A 16,687-nucleotide genomic window follows, 5' to 3' on the forward strand; every position below is an offset into this window, starting at 1 on the left:
GGCACGTTACCTCTGCATTTACCTACGGGATTAGTTTTAAACCTCAATAATTGTTATTTAGTGCCAGCTTTGAGCATGAACATTGTATCAGGATCTCGTTTAATACGAGATGGCTACTCATTTAAATCTGAGAATAATGGTTGTTCTATTTATATGAGAGATATGTTTTATGGTCATGCCCCGCTGGTCAATGGTTTATTCTTATTTAATCTCGAACATGATGTTACACATATTCATAGTGTGAATACCAAAAGATGTAAGGTTGATAATGATAGTCCCACATACTTGTGGCACTGCCGCCTTGGTCACATTGGTGTCAAACGCATGAAGAAACTCCATGCAGATGGACTTTTGGAGTCTCTTGATTATGAATCATTTGACAAGTGCGAACCCTGCCTTATGGGCAAAATGACCAAGACTCCATTCTCCGGAACAATGGAGCAAGCAACCAACTTATTGGAAATCATACATACTGATGTGTGCGGTCCAATGAGTGCTGAGGCTCGCGGTGGCTATCGCTATGTTCTCACCCTCACTGATGACTTGAGTAGATATGGGTATGTCTACTTAATGAAACACAAGTCTAAGACCTTTGAAAAGTTCAAGGAATTTCAGAGTGAGGTTGAGAATCAACGTGACAGGAAAATCAAGTTCTTGCGATCAGATCATGGGGGAGAATACTTGAGTCACGAATTTGGCACGCACTTAAGGAAATGTGGAATAGTTCCACAACTCACGCCGCCTGGAACACCTCAGCGTAATGGTGTGTCCGAACGTCGTAATCGCACTCTATTGGATATGGTGCGATCTATGATGTCTCTTACCGATCTACCGCTGTCATTTTGGGGCTATGCTTTAGAGATTGCCACATTCACTTTAAATAGGGCTCTGTCGAAATCTGTTGAGATGACACCGTATGAATTATGGTTTGGAAAGAAACCTAAGCTGTCGTTTCTAAAAGTTTGGGGATGCGATGCTTATGTGAAGAAACTTCAACCTGAAAAGCTTGAACCCATATCGGAAAAATGCGTCTTCATAGGATACCCTAAAGAAACTATTGGGTATACCTTCTACCTCAGATTCGAAGGCAAGATCTTTGTTGCCAAGAATGGATCCTTTCTAGAGAAAGAGTTTCTCTCGAGAGAAGTAAGTGGGAGGAAAATAGAACTTGATGAAGTATTGCCTCTTGAACCGGAGAGTGGCGCAGCTCAAGGAAATGTTCCTGAGGTGCCTGCGCCAACTAGAGAGGAAGTTAATGATGATGATCATGAAACTTCAGATAAAGTTGCTACTGAACTTCGTAGGTCCACAAGGACACGTTCTACACTAGAGTGGTACGACAACCCTGTCCTGGAAATCATGTTGTTAGACAATGGTGAACCTTCGAACTATGAAGAAGCGATGGCGGGCCCAGATTCCAGCAAATGGCTGGAAGCCATGAAATCCGAGATAGGATCCATGTATGAAAACGAAGTATGGACTTTGACTGACTTGCCCGATGACCGGCGAGCCATAGAAAATAAATGGATCTTTAAGAAGAAGACAGACGCGGATGGTAATGTGACCATCTATAAAGCTCGGCTTGTCGCTAAGGGTTATCGACAAGTTCAAGGGGTTGACTACGATGAGACTTTCTCACCCATAGCGAAGCTGAAGTCCGTCCGAATCATGTTAGCAATCGCCGCATTCTATGATTATGAGATATGGCAAATGGACGTCAAAACGACATTCCTTAATGGTTTCCTTAAGGAAGAATTGTATATGATGCAGCCGGAAGGTTTTGTTGATCCTAAGAATGCTGACAAGGTGTGCAAGCTCCAACGCTCGATCTATGGGCTGGTGCAAGCATCTCGGAGTTGGAACATTCGTTTTGATGAGATGATCAAAGCGTTTGGGTTTACACAGACTTATGGAGAAGCCCGCGTTTACAATAAAGTGAGTGGGAGCTCTGTAGCATTTCTCATATTGTATGTGGATGACATACTATTGATGGGAAATGATATAGAATTCTTGGAGAGCATAAAGGCCTACTTGAACAAGTGTTTTTCAATGAAGGATCTTGGAGAAGCTGCTTACATATTAGGCATCAAGATCTATAGAGATAGATCGAGACGCCTCATTGGTCTTTCACAGAGTACGTACCTTGACAAGATATTGAAGAAGTTCAATATGGATCAGTCAAAGAAGGGGTTCTTGCCTGTGTTGCAAGGTACGAGATTGAGCATGGCTCAATGCCCGACCACGGCAGAAGATAGAGAAAAGATGAGTATCGTCCCCTATGCCTCGGCCATAGGGTCTATCATGTATGCCATGCTGTGTACCAGACCTGATGTAAACCTTGCCGTAAGTTTGGTAGGAAGGTACAAAAGTAATCCCGGCATGGAACACTGGATAGCGGGCAAGAATATCCTAAAGTACCTGAAAAGGACTAAGGATATGTTTCTCGTTTATGGAGGTGACGAAGAGCTCGTCGTAAAGGGTTATGTCGATGCTAGCTTTGACACAGATCTGGATGACTCCAAGTCACAAACCGGATACGTGTATATTTTGAATGAAGGGGCAGTCAGCTGGTGCAGTTGCAAGCAAAGCGTCGTGGCGGGATCTACATGTGAAGCGGAGTACATGGCAGCCTCAGAGGAAGCACAAGAAGCAATCTGGGTGAAGGAGTTCATTACCGACCTAGGAGTTATTCCCAATGCGTCGGGCCCGATGACTCTCTTCTGTGACAACACTAGAGCTATTGCCCTTGCCAAGGAGCCCAGGTTTCACAGGAAGACCAGGCATATCAAGCGTCGCTTCAACTCCATTCGTGAAAATGTTCAAAATGGAGACATATATATTTGTAAAGTGCATACGGACCTGAATGTCGCAAATCCGTTGACTAAACCTCTCCCTCGAGCAAAACATGATCAACACCAGAACTCTATGGGTGTTCGATTCATCACAATGTAACTAGATTATTGACTCTAGTGCAAGTGGGAGACTGTTGGAAATATGCCCTAGAGGCAATAATAAAATGGTTATTATTATATTTCCTTGTTCATGATAATTGTCTATTATTCATGCTATAATTGTGTTATCTGGAAATCGTAATACATGTGTGAATATATAGACCACAACATGTCCCTAGTAAGCCTCTAGTTGACTAGCTCGTTGATCAATAGATGGTTACAGTTTCTTGACCATGGACATTGGATGCCATTGATAACGGGATCACATCATTAGGAGAATGATGTGATGGACAAGACCCAATCCTAAGCATAGCACAAGATCGTGTAGTTCGTCTGCTAGAGCTTTTCTAAGTGTCAAGTATCATTTCCTTAGACCATGAGATTGTGCAACTCCCGGATACCGTAGGAGTGCTTTGGGTGTACCAAACGTCACAACGTAACTGGGTGGCTATAAAGGTGCACTACAGGTATCTCCGAAAGTGTCTGTTGGGTTGGCATGAATCGAGACTAGGATTTGTCACTCCGTATGACAGAGAGGTATCTCTGGGACCACTCGGTAATGCATCATCATAATGAGCTCAGCGTGACTAAGTAGTTGGTCACGGGATCATGCATTGCGGCATGAGTAAAGTGACTTGCCGGTAACGAGATTGAATGAGGTATTGGGATACCGACGATCGAATCTCGGGCAAGTAACGTACCGATTGACAAAGGGAATTGAATACGGGATTGATTGAATCCTCGACATCGTGGTTCATCCGATGAGATCATTGTGGAATATGTGGGAGCCAACATGGGTATCCAGATCCTGCTGTTGGTTATTGGCCGGAGAGTTGTCTCGGTCATGTCTGCATGGTTCTCGAACCCGTAGGGTCTACACACTTAAGGTTCGGTGATGCTAGGGTTGTAGAGATGTTAGTATGCGGTAACCCGAAAGTTGTTCGGAGTCCCGGATGAGATCCCGGACGTCACGAGGAGTTCCGGAATGGTCCGAAGGTAAAGATTTATATATAGGAAGACCAGTTTCGGCCACTGGGAAGGTTTCGAGGGTCACCAGTATTGTACCGGGACCACTGGAAGGGTCCCGGGGGTCCACCGGGTGGGGCCACCTATCCCGGAGGGCCCCATGGGCTGAAGTGGGAAGGGAACCAGCCCCTGGTGGGCTGGTGCACCCCCCTTGGGCCTCCCCCCGCGCCTAGGGTTGGAAACCCTAGGGGTGGGGGCGCCTCCACTTGGCTTGGGGGCCAAGCCAACCCCTTGGCCGCCGCCCCCCATCTATATGGGATCTAGAGGGGCCGGCGCCCCCTGGCCCCTATATATAGTGGAGGGGAGGGAGGGCAGCCGCACCCCAAGTCCCTGGCGCCTCCCTCTCCCTCCGTGACACCTCTCCCTCTCGTTGGTGCTTGGCGAAGCCCTGCCGAGATCCCGTTGCTTCCACCACCACGCCGTCATGCTGCTGGATCTCCATCAACCTCTCCTCTCCCCTTGTTGGATCAAGAAGGAGGAGACGTCTCTCCCAACCGTACGTGTGTTGAATGCGGAGGTGCCGTCCGTTCGGCGCTCGGTCATCGGTGATTTGGATCACGACGAGTACGACTCCATCAACCCCGTTCTCTTGAACGCTTCCGCTCGCGATCTACAAGGGTATGTAGATGCACTCCTCTTCCCCTCGTTGCTAGATGACTCCATAGATTGATCTTGGTGATGCATAGAAATTTTTTAAATTTCTGCTACGTTCCCCAACAAGATGGCAATACCTAGATCTATCCTCGCTTTTATGCCTAGCTAGGGGCGTTAAACGATATCGCTTGTTGGGAGGCAACCCAATTTTATTTTTATTCCTGTTTAGTAATAAATTATTTATCTAGCCTCTATTTTGGTTGTGTTTTTTGTGTTTAATTAGCGTTTGTGCCAAATAGAACCGTTGGGAAGACTTGGGGAAAGTCTTTTTGATCTTGCTGTAAAAAATAGAAACTTTAGCGCTCACGAGACTAGCTACAACTTTTTACTGGAGAGTACTATTTAGTTAATTATTTTTTAAGATGATTGATAGATAAATTCCTCACGTCCAGCAATTTATTTTAGAATTTTTGGGGTTCCAGAAATATGCGTTTGATATAGATTACTACAGACTGTTTTGTTTTTGACAGATTCTGTTTTTCGTGTGTTGTTTGCTTATTTTGATGAATCTATGGCTAGTAATGGAGTTTATAAACCATAGAAAAGTTGGAATACAGTAGTTTAACACCAATATAAATAAAGAATGAGTTCATTACATTACCTTGAAGTGGTGTTTTGCTTTCTTTCGCTAACGGAGCTCATGAGATTTTCTGATAAGTTTTGTGTTGTGAAGTTTTCAAGTTTTGGGTAAAGATTTGATGGATTATGGAACAAGGAGTGGCAAGATCCTAAGCTTGGGGATTCCCAAGGCACCCCAAGGTAAAATCCAAGGGAACCAAAAATCCTAAGCTTGGGGATGCCCCAGAAGGCATCCCCTCTTTTGTCTTCGTTCATCGGTAACTTTACTTGGAGCTATATTTTTATTCACCACATGGTAGGTGTTTTGCTTGGAGCGTCTTGTATGATTTGAGTCTTTGATTTTTAGTTTACCACAATCATCCTTGCTTTACACACCTTTTGAGAGAGACACACATGAATCGAAATTTATTAGAATACTCTATGTGCTTCACTTATATCTTTTGAGCTATATAGTTTTTGATCTAGCGCTTCACTTATATCTTTTAGAGCACAATGGTGGTTTTATTTTATAGAAATAATTTATATCTCATGCTTCACTTATATTATTTTGAGAGTCCTTTAGAACAGCATGGTAATTTGCTTTTAGGCATAATAAAAACTTTCATATAAGTGCATTGAATACTATGAGAAGTTTGATACTTGATAATTGTTTTGAGATATGGAGATGATGATATTAGAGTCATGCTAGTTGAGTAGTTGTGAATTTGAGAAATACTTGTGTTGAAGTTTGTGATTCCCGTAGCATGCACGTATGGTGAACCGTTATGTGATGAAGTCGGAGCATGATTTATTTATTGATTGTCTTCCTTATGAGTGGCGGTCAGGGACGAGCGATGGTCTTTTCCTACCAATCTACCCCCTAGGAGCATGCGCGTAGTACTTTTTTTTATAAATAATAGATTTTTGAAATAAGTATGTGAGTTCTTTATGACTAATGTTGAGTCCATGGATTATACGCAACCTCACCCTTCCAAATTTGCTAGCCTCTCTATTAACGTGCACTTTTCGCCGGTATCATACACCCACCATATACCTTCCTCGAAACAGCCACCATACCTACCTATTATGGCATTTCCATAGCCATTTCGAGATATATTGCCATGCAACTTTCCACCGTTCCGTTTTTTATGACACGCTTCATCATTGTCATATTGCCATGCATGATCATGTAGTTGACATCGTATTTGTGGCAAAGCCACCGTTCATAATTTTTTTTCATACATGTTACTCTTGATTCATTGCATATCCCGGTACACCACCGGAGGCATTCACATAGAGTCATATTTTGTTCTAAGTATTGAGTTGTAATTCTTGAGTTGTAAGTAAAAAGAAGTGTGATGATCATCATTATTAGAGCATTGTCCCAGTGAGGAAAGGATGATGGAGACTATGATTCCCCCACAAGTCGGGATGAGACTCCGGACGGAAAAAAGGAAAACAGGCCAACAGAAAAAAAGGCCCAAATAAAAAATGAGAGAAAAAGAGAGAAGGGACAATGTTACTATCCTTTTTCCACACTTGTGCTTCAAAGTAGCACCATGATATTCATGATAGAGAGTCTCCTATGTTGTCACTTTCATAAACTAGTGGAATTTTACATTATAGAACTTGGCTTGTATATTCCAATGATGGGCTTCCTCAAATTGCCCTAGGTCTTCATGAGCAAGCAAGTTGGATGCACACCCACTTAGTTTCTTTTGTTGAGCTTTCATACACTTATAGCTCTAGTGCATCCGTTGCATGGCAATCCCTACTCACTCACATTGATATCTATTGATGGGCATCTCCATAGCCTGTTGATATGCCTAGTTGATGTGAGACTATCTTCTCCTTTTTGTCTTCTCCACAACCACCATTCTATTCCACCTATAGTGCTATGTCCATGGCTCACGCTCATGTATTGCGTGAAAGTTGAAAACATTTGAGAACATCAAAGGTATGAAAGAATGGCTTGGCTAGTCATCGGGTTTGTGCATGATTTAATATTTTGTGTGATTAAGATAGAGCATAGCCAGACTATATGATTTTGTAGGCATAACTTTCTTTGGCCATGTTATTTTGAGAAGACATGATTGCTTAGTCAGTATGCTTGAAGTATTATTATTTTATGTCAATATTAAACTTTTATCTTGAATCTTTCGGATCTGAACATTCATGCCACAACAAAGAAAATTACATTGAGAAATATGTTAGGAAGCATTCCACATCAAAAATTCTGTTTTTATCATTTACCTACTCGAGGACGAGCAGGAATTAAGCTTGGGGATGCTTGATACGTCTCCAACGTATCTATAATTTTTGATTGTTCCATGCTATTATATATTCTGTTTTGGATGTTCATTGGGCTTATTTATACACTTTTATATTATTTTTGGGACTAACCTATTAACCGGAGGCCCAGCCCAAATTGCTATTTTTTGCCTATTTCAGTGTTTAGCAGAAAAAGAATATCAAACGAAGTCCAAACGGAATGAAACCTTCGAGAGCGTGATTTTTGGCACAAACGTGATCTAGAGGACTTGGAGTGCATGTCAAGCAATCAACGAGGAGGCCACGAGGCAGGGGGCGCGCCTACCCCCTGGGCGCACCCTCCACCCTTATGGGCCCCTCGTGGCTCCACCGACCTACTTCTTCCTCCTATATATACCTACGTACCCTGAAAACATTGGGGAGCACCACAAAAACCTAATTCCACCGCCGCAACCTTCTGAACCCGTGAGATCCCATCTTGGGGCCTTTTCCGGCGCTCCGCCGGAGGGGGCATTGATCACGGAGGGCTTCTACATCAACACCATAGCCTCTCCGATGATGTGTGAGTAGTTTACCTCAGACCTTCGGGTCCATAGTTATTAGCTAGATGGCTTCTTCTCTCTCTTTGGATCTCAATACAAAGTTCTCCTTGATTCTCTTGCAGATCTATTCGATGTAATCTTCTTTTGTGGTGTGTTTGTCGAGATCCGATGAATTGTGGGTTTATTATCAAGATTATCTATGAACAATATTTGAATCTTCTCTGAATTCTTTTATGTATAATTGGTTATCTTTGCAAGTCTCTTCGAATTATCAGTTTGGTTTGGCCTACTAGATTGATCTTTCTTGCAATGGGAGAAGTGCTTAGCTTTGGGTTCAATCTTGCGGTGCTCGATCCCAGTGACAGTAGGGGAAACGACATGTATTGTATTGTTGCCATTGAGGATAAAAAGATGGGGTTTATATCATATTGCATGAGTTTATCCCTCTACATCATTTCATCTTGCTTAAAGCGTTACTCCGTTCTTTTGAACTTAATACTCTAGATGCATGCTGGAGAGCGGTCGATGTGTGGAGTAATAGTAGTAGATGCAAGCAGGAGTCGGTCTACTTGTCACGGACGTGATGCCTATATACATGATCATACCTAGATATTCCCATAACTATGCTCAATTCTATGAATTACTCGACAGTAATTTGTTCACCCACCGTAATACTTATGCTATCTTGAGAGAAGCCACTAGTGAAACCTATGGCCCCAGGGTTTATTTTCCATCATACAAGTTTCCAATCTATTTTATTTTGCAATCTTTACTTTCAATTTATATCATAAAAATACCAAAAATATTTATCTTATTATTATTATTATTATTATTATTATTATCTCTATCAGATCTCACTCTTGCGATGGCCATGAAGGGATTGACAACCCCTTTATTGCGCTGGTTGCGAGGTTCTTATTTGTTTGTGTAGGTACGAGGTAACTCGCGCGTGGTCTCCTACTGGATTGATACCTTGGTTCTCAAAAACTGAGGGAAATACTTACGCTACTTTGTTGCATCACCCTTTCCTCTTCAAGGGAATACCAACACATGCTCAAGAGGTAGCAGCTACTTTGCTGCATCACCGTTTCCTCTTCAAGGGAAAACCAACGCACGCTCAACAGGTAGCAAGAAGGATTTCTGGTGCCGTTGCCGGGGAGATCTACGCACAAGTCAAGACATACCAAGTACCCATCACTTACATTATTTGCCATTTGCCTCTCGTTTTCCTCTCCCCCACTTCGCCCTTGCCATTTTATTCGCCTCTTTTCCGTTCACCCTTTTTCCATTCGTCTCTTTTCGCTTGCCTCTTGTTTGCTTGTGTGTTGGATTGGTTATTTGTCACGATGGCTCAAGATAATACTAAATTGTGTGACTTTTCCAATACAAACAATAATGATTTTATTAGCACTTTGATTGCTCCTCTTACCGATGCTGAATCTTGTGAAATTAACACTACTTTGCTGAATCTTTTCATGAAAGATCAATTTGCTGGCCTTCCTAGTGAAGATGCCGGTACCCATCTAAACAGCTTTGTTGATTTATGTGATATGCAAAAGAAGAAATATGTGGATAATGATATTGTTAAATTGAAGCTACTTCCGTTTTCGCTTAGAGATCGTACTTGGTTCTCTTCTTTGCCTAAAAATAGTATTGATTCTTGGAATAGGTGCAAAGATGCTTTTATCTCTAAGTATTTTCCTCCCGCTAAGATCATCTCTCTTAGAAACGATATTACGAATTTTAAGCAACTTGATCATGATCATGTTGCACAAGCTTGGGAGAGGATGAAATTAATAATACATAATTGCCCTACACATGGTTTGAATTTATGGATGATTATAGAGAATTTTTATGCTGGATTGAATTTTGCTTCTAGAAATCTTTTAGATTCGGCCGCGGGAGGCACTTTTATGGAAATCACTTTAGGAGAAGCTACTAAACTCCTAGATAATATTATGGTTAATTATTCTCAATGGCACACCAAAAGATCTGCTAGTAAAAAGGTTCATGCGATAGAAGAGATTAATGTTTTGAGTGGAAATATGGATGAACTTATGAAGTTGTTTGCTAATAAGAGTGTTTCTTCTGATCCTAATGATATGCCATTGTCTACTTTGATTTAGAATAATAATGAATCTATGGATTTGAATTTTGTTGGTAGGAACAACTTTGGTAACAATGCGTATAGAGGAAACTTTAATTCTAGGCCGTTCCCTAGTAATTCCTCTAATAATTATGGTAATTCCTACAGCAACTCTTATGGAAATTTTAATAAGATGCCCTCTGATTTTGAGACTAGTGTTAAAGAATTTATGAATTCAAAAAAAAATTCAATGCTTTGCTTGAAGAAAAATTGCTTAAGATTGATGAGTTGGCTAGGAACGTGGATAGAATTTCTCTTGATGTTGATTCTTTGAAACTTAGATCTATTCCACCTAAGCATGATATCAATGAGTCTCTCAAAGCCATGAGAATTTCCATTGATGAGTGCAAAGAAAGAACCGCTAGGATGCGTGCTAAGAAAGATTGCTTTGTAAAAGCGTGTTCTTCTAGTTTTCATGATAATAATGATGAAGATCTAAAAGTGATTGGTGTGTCTCCTATTAAATCTTTGTTTGCCAATATGGATCTTGATAAATATGGGACTGGAGATGAGTCAACTTTAGTTAGAAGGCGTCCTAATGATTCAGAGTTTTTAGATCTCGATGCAAAAATTGGCAAAAGTGGGATTGAAGAGGTCAAAACTTTACATAGCAATGAACCCACTATTTTGGATTTCAAGGAATTTAATTATGATAATTGCTCTTTGATAGATTGTATTTCCTTGATGCAATCTGTGCTAAATTCTCCTCATGCTTATGATCAAAACAAAGCTTTCACTAAACATATCGTTGATCCTTTAATGCAACCTTATGAAGAAGAACTTGAATTAGAAGTTTCTATCCCTAGAAATCTTTATGATGAGTGGGAACCTAATATTAAAATAAAGATTAAAGATCATGAATGCTATGCTTTATGTGATTTATGTGCTAGTGTTTCCATGATTCCAAAAACTTTGTGTGATGTGCTAGGTTTCCATGACTTTGATGATTGTTCTTTAAATTTGCATCTTGCGGATTCCACCATTTGAAACCTATGGGAAGAATTAATGATGTTATTATTGTTGCAAATAGGAATTATGTGCCCATAGAATTTATTGTTCTTGATATAGATTGCAATCCTACTTGTCCTATTATTCTTGGTAGACCTTTCCTTAGAACGATTGGTGCAATTATTGATATGAAAGAAGGAAATATCAGATTCCAATTTCCATTAAGGAAAGGCATGGAACACTTTCCTAAGAAGAAAATTAAATTACCTTATGAATCTATTATGAGAGCCACTTATGGATTGCATACCAAAGATGACAATACCCAGATCTATTCTTGTTTTTATGCCTAGCTAGGGGCGTTAAACGATAGCGCTTGTTGGGAGGCAACCCAATTTTATTTGTGTTCCGTGCTTCTTGTTCCTGTTTAGTAATAAATAAATCATCTATCCTCTGTTATGATTTTGTTTTTTATGTTTTAATTAGTGTTTGTGCCAAGTAAAGCCTTTAGGATCTTCTTGGATGATTGTTATTTGATCTTGCTGGAAAAAACATAAAGTATACACTCACGATAATAATTTTCATTTTTAACCAGAGAGCGAAAAAATACTGATTCCAACTGAAGTAGATTAATATACAAATTATTGAGGTCTTCCTAATTTGGTAGGATTTTTGAAGTTACAGAAGTATTCAAAACCTACAGATTATTACAGACTATTCTGTTTTTTGACAGATTCTGTTTTTCGTGTGTTGTTTGCTTATTTTGATGAACCTATGGCTAGTATCGGGGGGTATGAACCATAGAGAAGTTGGAATACAGTAGGTTTAACACCAATATAAATAAATAATGAGTTCATTACAGTACCTTAAGTGGTGATTTGTTTTCTTTTACTAACGGAGCTCATGAGATTTTCTGTTGAGTTTTGTGTTGTGAAGTTTTCAAGTTTTTGGTTAAAGATTTGATGGATTTTGGAACAAGGAGTGGCAAGAGCCTAAGATTGGGGATACCCAAGGCACCCTAAGGTAAAATCTAAGGACAAGCAATAGCCTAAGCTTGGGGATGCCCCAGAAGGCATCCCCTCTTTCGTCTTTGTCTATCGGTAACTTTACTTGAGGCTATATTTTTATTCACCACATGATATGTGTTTTGCTTGGAGCGTCTTGTATTATTTGAGTTTTTGATTTTTAGTTTACCACAATCATCCTTGCTGTACACACCTTTTGGGAGATACACACATGAATCATAATTTATTAGAATACTCTATGTGCTTCACTTATATCTTTTGAGCTAGATAATTTTGCTCTGGTGCTTCACTTATATTTTTTAGAGCATGGTGGTGGTTTTTATTTTGTAGAAACTATTGATCTCTCATGCTTCACTTATATTATTTTGAGAGTCTTTTAGAACAGCGTGGTAATTTGCTTTGGCTATAAAACTAGTCCTAATATGATAGGCATTCAAGATGGATATGATAAAAACTTCCATATAGAGTGCATTGAATACTATGATTCTTGATAGATGTTTTGAGATATAAAGGTGGTAATGTTAGAGTCAGGCTAGTTGGGTAATTGTGAAATTGATAAATACTTGTGTTAAAGTTGGCAAGTACTGTAGCATGCACGTATGGTAAATGTTGTGCGACAAATTTGAAGCATGGGGGGTTCTTTGAGTGCTTTCCTTATGAGTGACGGTCGGGGACGAGCGATGGTCTTTTCCTACCAATCTATCCCTCTAGGGGCATGCGTAGTAGTACTTCGCTTCGAGGGCTAATAAACTTTTGCAATAAGTATATGAGTTCTTTATGACTAATGTGAGTCCATGGATCATACGCACTCTTACCTTTCCGCAATTCGCTATCCTCTTCGGTACCGTACATTGCCCTTTCTCACCTTGAGAGTTGGTGCAAACTTCACCGGTGCATCCAAACTCCGTGATACGATACACTCTATAACACATAAGCCTCCTTATATCTTCCTGAAAATAGCCACCATACCTACCTATTCTGGCATTTCCATAGCCATTCCGAGATATATTGCCATGCAACTTTCCACCATTCCATTTATTATGACACGCTCCATCATTGTCATATTGCTTTGCCTAATCATGTAGTTGACATCGTATTTGTGGCAAAGCCACTTTCATAATGTTCATACATGTCGCTCTTGATTCATCGCATATCCCGGTTCACCGCCGAAGGCATTCACATAGAGTCATATTTTTGTTCTAGCATCGAGTTGTAACATTGAGTTATGAGTAAATAAAAGTGTGATGATCATCATTATTAGAGCATTGTCCCATGTGAGGAAAGAAAAAAAAGAGGCCAAAAGAAGCCCAAATAAAAAAGAGGCCAAATAAGCCCAATAAAAAATGAGAGAAAAAGAGAGAAGGGGCAATGTTACTATCCCTTTTCCACACTTGTGCTTCAAAATAGCACCATGGTCTCCATAATAGAGAGTTTCTTATTTTGTCATTTTCATATACTAGTGGGAATTTTTCATTATAGAACTTGGCTTGTATATTCCAATGATGGGCTTCCTCAAAATGCCCTAGGTCTTCGTGAGCAAGCAAGTTGGATGCACACCCACTTAGTTTCTTTAGATGAGCTTTCATACACTTATAGCTCTAGTGCATCTGTTGCATGGCAATCCCTACTCCTCGCATTGACATCAATTGATGGGCATCTCCATAGCCCATTGATTAGCCACGTCAATGTGAGACTTTCTCCTTTTTTTCTTCTCACAACATCATCATATACTATTCCACCTATAGTGCTATATCCATGGCTTGCGCTCATGTATTGCATAAGGGTTGAAAAGGCTGAAGCGCGTTAAAAAGTATGAACCAATTGTCGGTTTGTCATTGGGGTTATGCATGAGCGGAGCATTTTGTGTGACAAAAATGAAGCATGACCAAACTATATGATTTTGTAGGGATAAGCTTTCTTTGGCTATGTTATTTTGATAAGACATAATTGCTTGGTTAGCATGCTTGAAGTATTACTATTTTATGTCAATATTAAACTTTTATCTTGAATCTTTTGGATCTGAACATTCATGCCACAATAAAGAGAATTACATTGAAAATTATGTTAGGGAGCATTCCACATCAAAAATTCTGCTTTTATCATTTACCTACTCGAGGACGAGTGAGAATTAAGCTTGGGGATGCTTGATACCTCTCCAACGTATCTATAATTTTTGATTGTTCCCTGCTATTACATTATCTGTTTTGGATGTTTAATGAGCTTTAATATACCTTTTTATATTATTTTTGGGACTAACCTATTAACCGAAAGCCCATTGCAAATTACTGTTTTTTGCCTATTTCAGTGTTTCACAGAAAAGGAATATCAAACGGAATGAAACCTTCGCGAGGATCTTTTTTGGAACAAACGTGATCCAGGAGACTTGGAGTGGACGTCAAGGAAGTAGCGAGGCGGCCACGAGGTAGGAGGGCGCCCCCACCCTCGTGGGCCCCTTGCAGCTCCACCGACCTACTTCTTTCGCACATATATATACTCTTATAGCCTGAAACCTTCGGGGAGAGCCACGAAACACCTTTTCCACCGCCGCAACCTTATGTACCCGTGATATCCCATCTTGGGGCCTTTTCCGGCGATCTGCCGGAGGGGGATTCGATCACGGAGGGCTTCTACATCAACACCATAGCCTCTCCGATGATGTGTGAGTAGTTTACCATAGACCTTCGGGTCCATAGTTATTAGCTAGATGGCTTCTTCTCTCTCTTTGGATCTCAATACAAAGTTCTCCTCGATCTTCTTGGAGATCTATTCGATGTAACTCTTTTTGCGGCGTGTTTGTCGAGATCCGATGAATTGTGGGTTTATGACTTGATTATCTATGAATATTATTTGATTCTTCTCTGAATTCTTATATGCGTGATTTGACATCTTTGTAAGTCTCTTCAACTTATCAGTTTGGTTTGGCCTACTAGATTGATCTTTCTTGCAATGGGAGAAGTGCTTAGCTTTGGGTTCAATCTTGCGGTGCTCGATCCCAGTGATAGAAAGGGAAATGACACATATTGTATTGTTGCCATCGAGGATAAAAAGATGGGTTTATATCATATTGCTTGAGTTTATCCCTCTACATCATGTCATCTTGCCTAATGCGTTACTCCGTTCTTATGAACTTAATACTCTAGATGCATGCTGGATAGCGGTCGATGTGTGGAGTAGTAGTAGTAGATGCAGAATCGTTTCGGTCTACTTGTCATGGACGTGATGCCTATATTCATGATCATTGCCTTAGATATCATCATAACTATGCGCTTTTCTATCAATTGCTCGGCAGTAATTTGTTCACCCACCGTAATACATGCTATCTTGAGAGAAGCCACTAGTGAAACCTATGGCCCCCTGGTCTACTTTACATCATATAAGTTTTCAATATACAATTCTAGTTTACTATTTATTTTGCAATCTTTATTTTCCAATCTATATCACAAAAATACCAAAAATATTTATCTTATTATCTCTATCAGATATCACTCTCGTAAGTGACCGTGAAGGGATTGACAACCCCTTTATCGCATTGGTTGTGAGGTTCTTGTTTGTTTATGCAGGTACTAGGGGATTTGTGTGTAGTATCCTAATGGATTGATACCTTGGTTCTCAAAAACTGAGGGAAATACTCATGCTACTTTGCTGCATCACCCTTTCCTCTTCAAGGGAAAACCAACGCATGCTCAAGAGGTGGCAAACTCCAAAAAAATCAGTGTGTTTATCTGAATGTCTTTTCTTTTTATTTGAGTCATACCGAGGAGAAGACCACGATGAAAATGCTGAGTGGCTCTCATATGAATAATTGTTGATCTAATAAAGAGCCCATTTTACCTTGTCTTCTCCTATTGAATAAAATGTTTGCAGATTCTAGCTTAGTCCATGTCACTCTTGCAATATTATAATTTTCACATCATTTGGTCATGCGAGTGAAAGGCAATAATGATGATATTCGATGAACTGGCCGTGGCAGAGAGAAACTGGTATGAACTCTACTTGTTCTGTTCTCATAAATATGTTTCACCTAGTATGCATGATTCAACCCATTATGATTAAACATGTTTGCAATGACAATTAGAGATTACAGTTTATCTGAAGGAAATATGCCCTAGAGGCAATAATAAAGTTATTATTTATTTCCTTATATCATGATAAATGTTTATTATTCATGCTAGAATTGTATTAACCGGAAACATAATACATGTGTGAATACATAGACAAACAGAGTGTCACTAGTATGCCTCTACTTGACTAGCTCGTTAATCAAAGATGGTTATGTTTCCTAACCATGGACAAAGAGTTGTTATTTGATTAACGGGATCACATCATTAGGTGAATGATCTGATTGACATGACCCATTCCATTAGCTTAGCACCCGATCGTTTAGTATGTTGCTATTGCTTTCTTCATGACTTATACATGTTCCTATGACTATGAGATTATGCAACTCCCGTTTGCCGGAGGAACACTTTGTGTGCTACCAAACGTCACAACGTAACTGGGTGATTATAAAGGTGCTCTACAGGTGTCTCCAAAGGTACATGTTGGGTTGGCGTATTTTGAGATTAGGAT

The sequence above is a fragment of the Triticum dicoccoides genome, chromosome 1A (genome assembly GCF_002162155.2).
Source record: "Triticum dicoccoides isolate Atlit2015 ecotype Zavitan chromosome 1A, WEW_v2.0, whole genome shotgun sequence".
Classification (NCBI taxonomy): domain Eukaryota; kingdom Viridiplantae; phylum Streptophyta; class Magnoliopsida; order Poales; family Poaceae; genus Triticum; species Triticum dicoccoides.